The sequence below is a fragment of the Coccinella septempunctata genome, chromosome 1, assembly GCF_907165205.1.
Source record: "Coccinella septempunctata chromosome 1, icCocSept1.1, whole genome shotgun sequence".
NCBI lineage: Eukaryota > Metazoa > Arthropoda > Insecta > Coleoptera > Coccinellidae > Coccinella > Coccinella septempunctata.
The window spans coordinates 59,437,667-59,450,043 of NC_058189.1; the positions used below are offsets into that span (position 1 = coordinate 59,437,667).

At 34.3% G+C, this 12,377-nt stretch overlaps 1 non-coding gene across 1 annotated transcript; it reads right to left on the reverse strand.

Annotated features, from left to right (window-relative positions):
* Nucleotides 1–1,920: 1,920 nt before the first annotated feature.
* Nucleotides 1,921–1,993, reverse strand: Trnaa-agc. Its single transcript has one exon. It is a non-coding gene; the product is annotated as a tRNA-Ala (tRNA).
* Between the last annotated feature and the right edge of the window lie 10,384 nt (nt 1,994–12,377).

Below are 12,377 nucleotides of genomic sequence, written 5' to 3' on the forward strand. Positions count from 1 at the left end.
TCAGCAAACTTTAATATCGCGAGTACGGAGCGATTCATCAATCTGCAGAGGTTTTTCGGGGGACTCCATACATGAGTGCTGCTGCGCAGGGAAAATGTGCCCATTTTATATTTCCCTCATTATATTATACGAAAACCGCGGAGGTAGGAAATGGAATTCGGTTTTGTGCGAATTCTTATTCCTAACGAATTTTTTTGGCTTGGGGAACCGATGAGAGCGGATATTCTGACGGGTTGTCGAGTGCGAAGGTTTTGAAGGATCAAACGTGGGTTTTCGATTCATACAAAGCGGGTCCCTTATTACCAATAACAGAAATAGTATCTTGAAAATTGTATATGGTTCAATAGGCATTGAATGATACTGATACAGTGAACGCTGCAAATTTCATGGTGAACAAGAAATACATGCATTATTTTTTAGGTAGATGGATATTTTGTTAAGTATCTAATCTTATAAAAAGTACCTACATTGTTTACCGGGTAGGAAAAGCCAGGAATATTCCTGGATGACTGTGAAGATTGTCAACACAGAGTTCAGGAATGTGGCTTTTCCTACCCGGTAAACAATGTACCTACTATTATATACGACGCGTGTTTTTGAAAATAAAACAGTGTAAAATGATAAATGATGATGAATTTTCCATTTCTGGAACTCCTCCAGAGCTGGTTGAGGCAGCGAATACTGCTTCATTAGAATTATTGCCAAAGAAATCAAGAGAAAAGTACGAATATGCATTAACGTTTTATGGACTGTCGCAAGAGTGGAAAAACGAGTTCTTTCTCGGAAATGGCATACTTCTAAGTCCTTTGTTTAAAGATGAAATCTTTATCATTGTGGGCAAATTATTCGATGCTGGAGTCATCCCTTGCAATCTAAAACAAAGTAGATATATCTACATATTCTAAACTTTGTTCTTTATAGAAGCGCTAAGCTCAAGGTTAGAGGGCAAAGAAACCTAAGATTATAACGAAGGAAGAAATCGAAAAATTTATCCAAGAAGCTCCAAATGAAGAAAATTTAATGATTAAGGTAATTTACCTTAGTTTTAATTTCTATTCAGATTACAAATTTATTCATTTTTTAGGTAGCTTTATTAGTTGTTATTAGTGTTTCTGGCCTGTTGAATAGATGAGTTAGTCCGAATGACTCTATACGTTATAGAAGACCTAGGATACAAGCTTTTAATAAGTAAACCTAATTCGAAGACCAACAAACCAAGATCATTTGTAGTTAATAAGATGTACCTGAATCTTTAAACTACGTTTCGTGAAGACCAAAAAATATGAAGAACGACAGATTTTTCTTTAAATATCAAAGAGGAAAGGGTTGTAGACAATTAATAGGAAAACATCAATATACACAAATGTCTAAAATAGTTGCTAGTTATTTGAACTTGGAAAATCCGACAGAATATACTGGTCACAGCATGGCAAGAATATTGGTTGACTCTTGTGCAGCTTAAAGAAGCATGGCGAATGGAAATCATCAAACGTTGCTGAAGGGTATATCGAAGAATCTCGTAACAATTAGATTAAAGGTGGCATATAAAATTTTCACAGTACTAAATATTCAACAAAATAACTCTACTACCTCGCATGTTGTCCAAAATGTTTCTCATAGTTCTAATAATGTTCCTCCAATTTTCAATAATTGTACTAATTATCAAATAACTGATTTTGAAATGAATTTGCAATGCATCGAGATTTTCAAAATATAAATTAACACCTCGTTTTTAATTATTTATGTAGAACACTAACAACGCTAACAGATTCTTCCATTTTGGTGGCTCCCCAAATTCCGAATATTCAGTAAGATTTCAAATTTCAATATTTGGAAGGGGTTATCATCAATTCTCATTATATATTTTTAAGAAGAGAAAACAATATTATGTGGAAAAAAAATGTGATATTGCAAAAAAGTTGGAGGCGCCGGGCATCGATCCCGGTACCTCTCGCATGCTAAGCGAGCGCTCTACCATCTGAGCTACGCCCCCTGTTGAACAAATAAGTAGATACCGAGTGTTATATATGCATTTGAGATTTTTTCGAAATTTTGAAATTTTTCATAAACATATTTCGAAATCGAAGAAATATTTTTCATATTATGAATCTTCTACATCAACATCAGGAAAGAGTAAGATCCAGAGACTTTCTCTCATTCAAAACTCATATGAAGGGTACAGGGAAAAAACCATTGATGTCAATTTTTGTCCGAAAATGAGTTAGACACACAATTCAATTCAGAATGAAATGTAGTATTAATATACTACTGGTACTACTACTGGTATATTAAAACTGGCATGAAACTAGCTCAGTCATACGTTAAATCGCTTCCGAAGATTTACCGTGCAGGGAAAGAACTAACGATGTCGATCAATATACGAAAGAAAAATCTTTAAGTCACTTCATGTAATGCACTCAGTTTCTGTATAATTATATTAATAATGTTCATTTCGAGAACAATAGTATTTAATTTGTCATATTTCAAATAATATGAACGGATTTTGAAGTTGAAAACGCGTTTTTCTCAGCTGTAAGGAAAATTGACATCGATGGTTGTTTCCTTGTACCCTTCATATTATGATGCCAGTATAGAATATCATACTTTATTCACGATTGTAAATGGATAATTTTTGAAATATCTCAACCTCATTTTCAATAATATCTGTATTCATTTCAACACCTTAATGGCCACCAAGGAAACTTGTGACATTTCTCTGTACTTTGACGGGACCAGAGACCACTCTGGTCATAGCACCAGCTATGAAATTTGAAATGGTATGATAGTCCATAAGTTGACATTTGTGTTGCGGAATTCAGGTGGTTTGCGATCATAGTACGTGTGCTTCAAGCTGGGACCCAGGAGTTACCAAAGATATTACACATGTAATAATATGTGTGAAATATCTTTGGGAGTTACTAGATGAGTTTCTTGTGGATGTGGTCATAGGAGCACAGCCTTCTAAAGGAGTTTCTATAGACGGCTGTGAATAATGGCTCGTAAATCACAAGTGATTAATGAATGTTTGATAGCCAATCAGTGAATAATGGTTCATGTTTGATGTGTGTGATTTATGAAGGTCATAATGCTCAAGAAAACGGTCAAATTATGATCACTTAATACATCGCTCGTGGATAAGGTATTCTTTTTCCGAATAATTGATTATTTTCCGTGTGCGGCAATGTAATTAAATTCTCCAGACATTCCAGGAGCGCTATATTATTTCTGATTCAGAATATCATTCCCCTATTCGCTAGAAACACAAATTCCATCTTATCCTCTTTCGGCGGATTGTGCCCGTTTCCGAAGAAATGAAGTCCCACCGTCAGAGACGGGAATGAAAACGGGAACTTCACGAACGGCTGAACAAGCCGCAGAGGAGAACTGCCTCAAATGTGAACTGGCAGATGACAGCGGCAGAGATCAGGCTGGATGCAAGGATTATTTTTCATCATTTCGCTGCAAATCTCGAACAGGGCGCGCAAAAATATATTGGAAAAGACAGACGAATTAGGGCGAGGGAAAGAATTGCCCAGGTTTCCTCCCTTACGTTACGTCTCTCTCCTCTACTGCGTATTCTCCCCCGGTACAGATCCCCCGCCCGTACTTATCTGCGGGAAGAGATGCTGGTGAATGGAGTAAAATGTAATAACGAGAAATGCCGTCGTAATTATAAATTTTTCAGTTGTTGTGTAGGCTTTCAACGAGTCATCTTCAGACAAACCATAATAGAATTGGGGTATCGTAATATTTCTCAATTTGTTGCTTGTTTTTTCCCCCAATTATGAAATCATCCTACTTCATCTGAATTTACAAGGTGGGTCAAGAAACTTCGAATTAAGATCGTTTCTCACTGTTTTCAGACGTGAAAAGTTTCTACACGTATATGTACTATATTGCATCTTACATGATGCACCAACTCTATTATATTTTTTGTCAGAAGAGGACTACGATACGGTCAAATTAACTATAGTTTCATGTTTTCATTTCATTCAGGTAAACTATAGAAGATGCAGGCTGATAAATCCTCAAACAAATAAATAAAATGCCAATGTACTGGGTGTTTTTAACTCATGCAAATATTCCAACAGTAGATTCTTGAGGTCAAAAGAAACACTTTTTTCCCATATCACTTTTTCCAATTCGGCCCTGTTGAAAAAATAAAGCCATTTTAAATTTTCATAATAAGTTGTGCCACCCCTGGAAAAACGAAATTACCTTCAGAATAACAAGCTGAATCTGTAATACATATCGGTGGATCTTTTAAACAAAGTTGTGTTCAGCCAAAGTACATTTTTCAAATTTCACAGATTCGTTTTAATTTTTGATCATCAAATTACTCTTAAACGGTGCATTATACGAGAAAATATGAAGAATACTTTTATTTTACAAAACGTTCAAATATTCATTAGATATCATCCAACTTAGTTTCAAAAGTTGGGTTCTTTGAATTTTTGGTATTTCTATGGTACGTAATGAGAAAACTGAAAGACGTGGGTGATATCTTGTGTTTTGGAGAAGAATCATCTAATAAATGAAAAACTATATTCCGAAATTCATTTCATTTGATTAAACTGTTTGTGAGATACTAAAAATGACATTTTTTCAAGGTTTTTCAACAGCCTGTTTCCTTTAAGCCGAGCCGATTAGGAAAAAATGATAAAGGAAGAAGGTGTTTCTTTTGACCTCAAGAATCTATTGTTAAAATATTTGTCACCCTGTATACCTAGCAATAAAAGAATGAAGATAGAAGAAAATATAGAATATTTGGCATTTGGGACTATTTTTGACCCAAATAATTCAGTATTAATCCTCCATGCCCAAATGCCAGATGACACAAAAACGTTGAAAGTATTATAAAGAAAATCGAGTATTTGAGCCCCTTGTATATGACATTCAAAAACATCATAATGTTTTTGAGGAATGGGTCACATTTTATTAATCAGCATAAATTTTTCTTTTTTGTATTTTTGTTTATATTTTTCTTGTTATTTTGTTTAAAATGACATCACACCTACACTCAAGCTTTGAAGATGACCAATATAAATAAGAATTACAAAAAAGGTGTTATTGTTTTCTACTGTTTCGGAACGTTTTTGGGGAAACGGTTCAGTTTAGGTAGAGCAAGCATACTTTTTTTTTCGACAAACACCTTAAGGTTTCAGAGAATGAGGTTTCATCCACAAATTCGCGGTTAAAGGGTCGGTAATCCCTAAAAACCCCATTTAAACGAACAGTATGCGGATTACTATCAAAATTTTGACCCAATTTTACTAACGAAAATGTGAAAAAATTATTCATGTTTCACTCCCTACCACTCAACGGCATGTTAGTTTGAACCCATGTTTTTTCAGAAAAAATTTTTGGAATGGGGAATCACTTCCAGGATTATTTCCGCATTCTGGTTGACTATTCCATAATTTTTTCCTTGAGGTAGGGTAGGTTTATTCTCGAAAATAATGAACTGAGTGGATCGGTATTGAAAATTCTGAAATACACTTCCTATAAATGGAAGTTTTCAGCGAACGACTTCCTTAAAGGAGTTCTTCATTAAAAGTTAAAGCAGGATCTCCCAGGTCGTGTTGGTAATCATGTTCAACACGTCCTGCAGTTGTGATCCTTTTTTAATAATTATATTTGAGTAATGAGTTTCTGATGAAGGGTTTTTACGGTCAGGCCAGCCTAATGCGCACTTAATAGGAAAATCTATCGTTCCTTGATTTGAATTCTGTTTGATAAAAGTGGAGGCATTTGGATTCATTGTTTCCAATAGAAAGTGGTCGGTATCGGTAGTATTTAATCGATAATATTTGAAATAAATTGTAGGAAGATGCAGAGACATTATGAGTTCTGAAATATAAAAGTTAGGTTTATGGTCTATAATTAGTTGTATAGGGTGAATCTTTGACTCGTACAAGTAAGTCAAAAGAAACACTTTGAATTTTCATAATGAGCTGTGCCACCCCTGGAAAAACAAGATTATCTTCAGAATATCTAGCTGAATCTGTGACACTACACATCTAAGGATCTTTAAAATAGATTTGTATTCGGTCAAAGTACCTAATTTTTCCAATTTCACAGATATTTTTAATTTTTGAACATCAAATTACTGAAAAACGGCGCATTATACGAGAAAAAATGAAGAATACATACTTTTATTTTACTGAACAATCAAATATTCATTAGATAGCGTTCAACTTAGTTTCAAGAGTAGAGTTCTTTGAATATTCGATATTTTTATGGTACGTAATGGTCACAATGAAAGAAAACTGAAAGACTTGGGTGATATCTTGTATTCGAAAAAGATTCATCAAATAAATGAAAAACTATATTCCGAAATATATTTCATTCGATGAAAACGTTTGTGAGATAGAAAGAAAAAGTGTTTTTTTTGGCCTCAAGAATTTACAGTTAAAGTACGATTCGAAGATTCACCCCGTATATGCAAAGTGAATTGTTATAATATGAAGGCACAATAATTCCGAATTTCGCGTTAATTTTATTAGGATTTTATATTTCGGTTCTTTCATAAGTATTTTTCTTTATAAAAGTAAAAGGTGATTCATTGGTAAATGGGCGTAAACTAAGAGTAAATTGAAAACACTGAGGAGAATCATAATAATCTTTATTTAAAGGGTCCAGCTGGTTTCATTATCAAGATGTTTTACTGATTTTGCCAATTTTTTCAATTACCCATAACTTTCGAACCACCCTATATATTTTGATGATATTTGGTACGTTTATTCTCAGCAATAACTATTTTATACTGACGTAATAACTTATTTTTTTTTTCATGTCCGGCCTAGGAAAAACTGATGAATAAGGTTCAACCAAAAAAAAAACACCCATTTTTTACTATAAAAAGGAACAAACTAATTTGTATTCCAATAACTTCGATGAATACGGAACAAATGAATTTTTTTGTGGAACTAATTATGGCTAATTTACAAATTTGATAAAACAGAACCAAATCCCGAAGTTATTTTTAGATTTGTTAGATCCTTCAGTGCGCAAGTTATCAAATAGCGTTGGGATTGGAGTCTAATCCCATTCAGCAAGGATATAGAGCAGGCGATATCACGTGTCGGGATGAAAAATAGTCACCGTTAACGTCTTTCAGACAAGGCCTCGCCAACTAATCAGGATTGATCACATTTGGGACAGATATCAGCATGGAGTACAGTGAGTCAGCGCTACTTAAAATCTTAAAAAATGAGACATAAAATCCACCAGCAAAAGAGGGACTGGTGGAAGGAAGATTTTTCATTCTGAAATGGAATCCATTCCGAATTAAAATCTTCGTTGAAGAGTTACGTTGCTACAAGTTGAAAACTTGTTATAGATTTATTTAATTTTTTCAAAGTAGTAACAAGATGAACAAATGTAATTTTGCAAAGGTGTTTTTCGAATAAAGATGCACTTGAAATGAATTTTCATCCCTCATAGCTAGAGAGGGGTTAATTAACTAATTTTTTTTTCATTTGACTTGCTCTATATATTGTGAATGTCTTAAGGGAGCATAAATATATTATTATTATTATTATTATATCAAAGTATTAAAAATAAACAGCCATAAATACGAGCCAGTTGTCCTCTGTTGATTGTTAATTCATACGAAATTTTTGGGTGAGGTGAAGTTCCCCTTGCCTTGAAACCTTCTTTAATTGTTTCGACTTCCATTGATCCAAGATGATTTTTTGCTGAAGTATTCAATATTCTTGTAATTATCCGTTAATTTCTACCACCCATTCCCAACCACTGCATGAAATCCATTTCATCTTGGGGTTGATTTTTTTTAAATCTACTGATGTAACTTCTTCAACCTTGACGACTCAAGCCCTCAAGCTATACTGCACGTTATGTGTCAATAATTCAATTTTCTTCTATATTAAAAATAAATACATTTAAAAACCGCTCTCTTGTTTTTTCCATGCAAATACTTAACTATACTCCATTCACATTTATTTTAGCAGTCAGTTGGCCATGAAATAATTTTCTCAAGTTTTTGTAACTAGAACGGAGTAAGGTTGGCACTCATGAAATGTCGTTAATGTCATAACGCCGTTGCCACAACTAATATCAATTTTTATTACGAAAATGCCGAAAGTGGTTGGAAAAAGAGGCAGGTTTTCAAGTGCTACTTAGAATTCAGGTCCGCTCATTCAAATAGTTATACCCTGATGTTCTGAAATCCACAATACGTCAGACGGTAGCGAACATATTCAATGTAAGAGAATTTATATATCTTTCATCTGACTTATATTTCAGCTGAATATTTCCACAATAAGAAATATTGTGAATGAAGAGGGTGACAAAGAATTTCCTTCTATTGGGAGACCCAAAAAAGTGGTGGCATTTGAGAATTTTATGTGAGAGTGAATTAATGCGGAAAGTTTACTACAGGATTTTCGATGAATATCATCGTAGAATAAGTTCCCGAAAATTTATTTTTCATTCGATTTGTCCTATACATTGTATATGTCTTAAGGTACCAATAAATACCTAATTATTATTATTATATGATGAACATTCACAAATACGCGGCAGTTGTCCTGTTAATTGTTTATTCATGGGAAAATTTTTGTTCAAAGGTGAAGTTCATCTTGACTTGAAACTTCCTCTAATTCCTTTTACTTATATTGATGCAATGATTTTTGTTGAAGAATTTAACATTCTTGTAATTATCTGTTAATTCCTTCGGGAGGTACTCATTCCCAACCACTGCATCAAATGCATTTCATCATCGGGTTAATATTTTTGGAATCTACAACTAATGTAACGTATTCAAACTTTAGACAAAGAAGATAACGAACATAAACTCTCCTCAAGCTTGTGCATATTATGATATTATACTGCTCTCTTGTATTTTCCATGCAAATAACTGGATTTGGTATGCCTTCAATCAGTTTGTATAAACTTCAATTATGTTCGTCACATATTTTCCGAAGAAATTCGACCTTGTGATAAAATACGTAATTACTGAGACTTTTACGTATAACGGGCAACATAGCGATGATTTAAAACCCAAAAATGTTTTGACAAGCGTCATAACCTCACATTTTCGTACTATACAGAGTGAAATGTGTCAAATTTCCATGGCCAACCGACTGCTAAAATAAAAGTGAATGGAGTATAGCTGAATCTGCGACACTACACATAAAATACGTAATAACAGAAACATTTACGTAGAACGGGTAACGTAGCGTTGATTTAAAACCCAAAGATGTTTTGACAAGCGTCATAACCACACATTTTCGTACTATACAGAGTGAAATGTGTCAAATTTTCATGGTCAACCGAGTGCTAAAATAAAAGTGAATGGAGTATATATCCAAATTTATGGGATCCTGGGACAACCTGTATGTTTTATTTCTGCCTACCGATCCAAGGTTGGGATCAAAAATCTTTCTGATGATCAATAAATCACTCCTTTCAGATTCGACCAACGCGGTCTACATAATCACATCAAACTCCACGTTTTCTTCTGGAAGTTTAACGAATCGAAACAGATTAATGATGATGACAGAGTCCGTAATGAATTGATGATCCATCGAGACGGCTGCCCCATAATTCGATGATCCATCAGTCCGCCAACCTGTCAGCTCCAATTTCGGAATAGAAACATTTACATAAAACTGAAATCCGTCCAGCGGCCCTCTTTAATGAGTGCATCCTCCCACTTCCGCACAATCACCCTTGGGTATCTCAGATAAGAGCTTTATGAATATTCAGTCGGTCGAATTCTAGACGTCTTCATTTCTTGTTGATTCGCTCATCAGAGCCATCATCGAGAATGGGATCAGACGTAACGAAAAAAACCCTTTCAAATTAATAGCAGCATGAGGACTGAGGTGAACTGAAGAGATATATTTGGAATTCTTTTTGCCGTTCGTCCGAAGCTCAACTGTATAAAAGGGAAATTCAGCTGAGCTCTTCTGTTTTGGCAGCTCCAATCCCAAAGAAAAACACTTTGAGCAGTGAACTTGCGAGCACCGAACAAAAATCTGAGCTTTTGAATTATTGTCAAGACCTTCACGTGGTTCTGAGGGGGAAGCTCCTGCTATACAGGGTGAGTCTTTGACTCGTACAAATATTTCAACAGTAGATTTTTGAGTTTGAAAGAAACACTTTTTTCCTTTACCATTTTTTCCGAATCGGCTCGATTTGAAGATACAAGCTGTTGAAAAACCATAAAAAAATGTTATTTTTGGTTCTATCTCACAAACGGTTTTATCGAATGAAGTGAATTTCGAATTATTGTTTTTCATTCATTTGATTAATCTTTTCTTAGTTGGACGCTATCTTATGAATATTTGAACGTTTTATGAAATAATAAGGATAAATTCAGATGCATACCACCGCTGATATGAATATCAACAAGTGTTACGATCTGAATTGAACTAGCCAATTTGCCATCTTTAGGGCTCCAAATGGAGTACGCTCCATCGAAGAAAAGCAGAGGCTGACCATGGTTTCGGTCTCATTTGACCTCGTCAGAGCAACATAGCTTCTCATATTTTTGTTCTTCATTCTTTATATATTCTATACGAGAATATAGTGCACCTTTTCGAGTGATTTGATGTTAAATCTTTGATACTCGGAAAATTTGGTACTTAGGCTGAATGCAACTCTGTTTAAAAAATCCACAGATGTATAGTATCATAGATTTGGCTTGTTATTTTGAAGGGAATGTTGTTTCTCCAGGGGTGGCTCATTTAAGTGAATCTGGAAGATTATTTGGACAAGTACCGAGCCTTGGGGCACTCCAACATTCATTCTGTGAATATCCATCCATGAGTGTCCATCGTTAACAATCCGTATACTTCGTTTTAGGCAGCACGTTTCAAAATATCTGCTTCCTTCCATTAGTCTCTCAAATCGTCCTTGATTTAAAGGGTTTGTATGAAAAAGTAGTCATCCTGTTCAGAAACTCAATGGTACATGTCACACGATTTCAATAGAAGGCTCAACTCGTTTCCTTAGGTCAAAAATTTGATGATCTTCTGTGGAAGGATCTGATTGATTATGGTTTAATCATTCCAGATATTTCAACTCTCTTGAAAAGATAATGAGGAGAAGCTAAAAACCTTATGCTCAATTGCTTAATAGGGTTAGATTAGGTTAGGTTAGGTTAGGTGTGCTTTCAGTCAGAAGCAAATTATTAGACCTATTTTATTCCTTACAAAAAAAATGTACGAATCAAGTTATCTATGGTACGAATTCCTCAAATGTCAATGAGTAAACGTCAGTTTCGTTTTCAGGATAGAATTTTCCGTGGCTTTCTGTCAATGCATGGAGCGAGGGGGCAATCAAAAAATAAACTTTTTGGTGTTTCAAGAAGCCAAAGAAGATAACTAACATATTAAATCTTCTCAGCAACTCCATTTTATGCGTCAATAATTCACTTTTATTTCATAGCAAAAATGAAAATATTTAAACACTGATCTCTTACACTTTTCATGCAAATAACTAGATTTGGAATCCCTTCAATCAGTTTGTATAAACGTCAATTATGTTCATCACATATTTTCGACTTCATATTCTCCGAAGTGATTAGACATTTGTGATAAAATACGTAAATACTGAGACTTCTACGTAGAACAGACAACACAGCAGATTTCAAACCCAAAAATATTTTGACAAGCATCATAACCTCACATTTTTGTACTATAAAGTGTGGAATGTTTCAAATTTCCATGGCCAACCGAGTGCTTTCATAAAAGCGAATGGAGTATACTGCTACATTTCCAAATGTCAAATTACCCAATTACCCAATACCCCAATTAGGATGTTTTAGACATCTTGATCAAAGTCTTGTAAAACTCACTTTGAGATTTAGTTGCCATCTTCAGGAGACTTTGCCTTAAGCGGGAACCGCTCAAAAAAAATTTATATGAAAGACCAGACTATTATCTTACCCGGAATCACTTTTTATTACAACTATTCATTTACACTGTGTATAAGCTTTTCCAGCTCAAGAACAAAACGAGAAAATCAATGACTTCGAAACAGATGACATTACCGAAAAATCTGTGTTCCATTTAAAGATAAACTTTTTGTTTTACTTTTTTTGTGATTAATTTCTGTGATGAACAACTCTAGTATGAATATAAACCATAAAAGTCGAATTTCTGAAATATCTCAATCAGAAACCGAAATATAGCTAAACAATTGAGACAGTAAATTTTCAGAAACGCCCTTTAACTATAAATATCAAGATATTCATGTTTTCCTTTCTGAGATCTTATTTTTCTTAAAAAGGAGTTCAGTAGTCAATCAACTTCTTTCCTTTATCACCCATGCTACTCGAGTCTGAGAGGACAATGAATTTGGGACATCCCGTACCTATTTATCCATAGGCAAAAAGCATACCTACA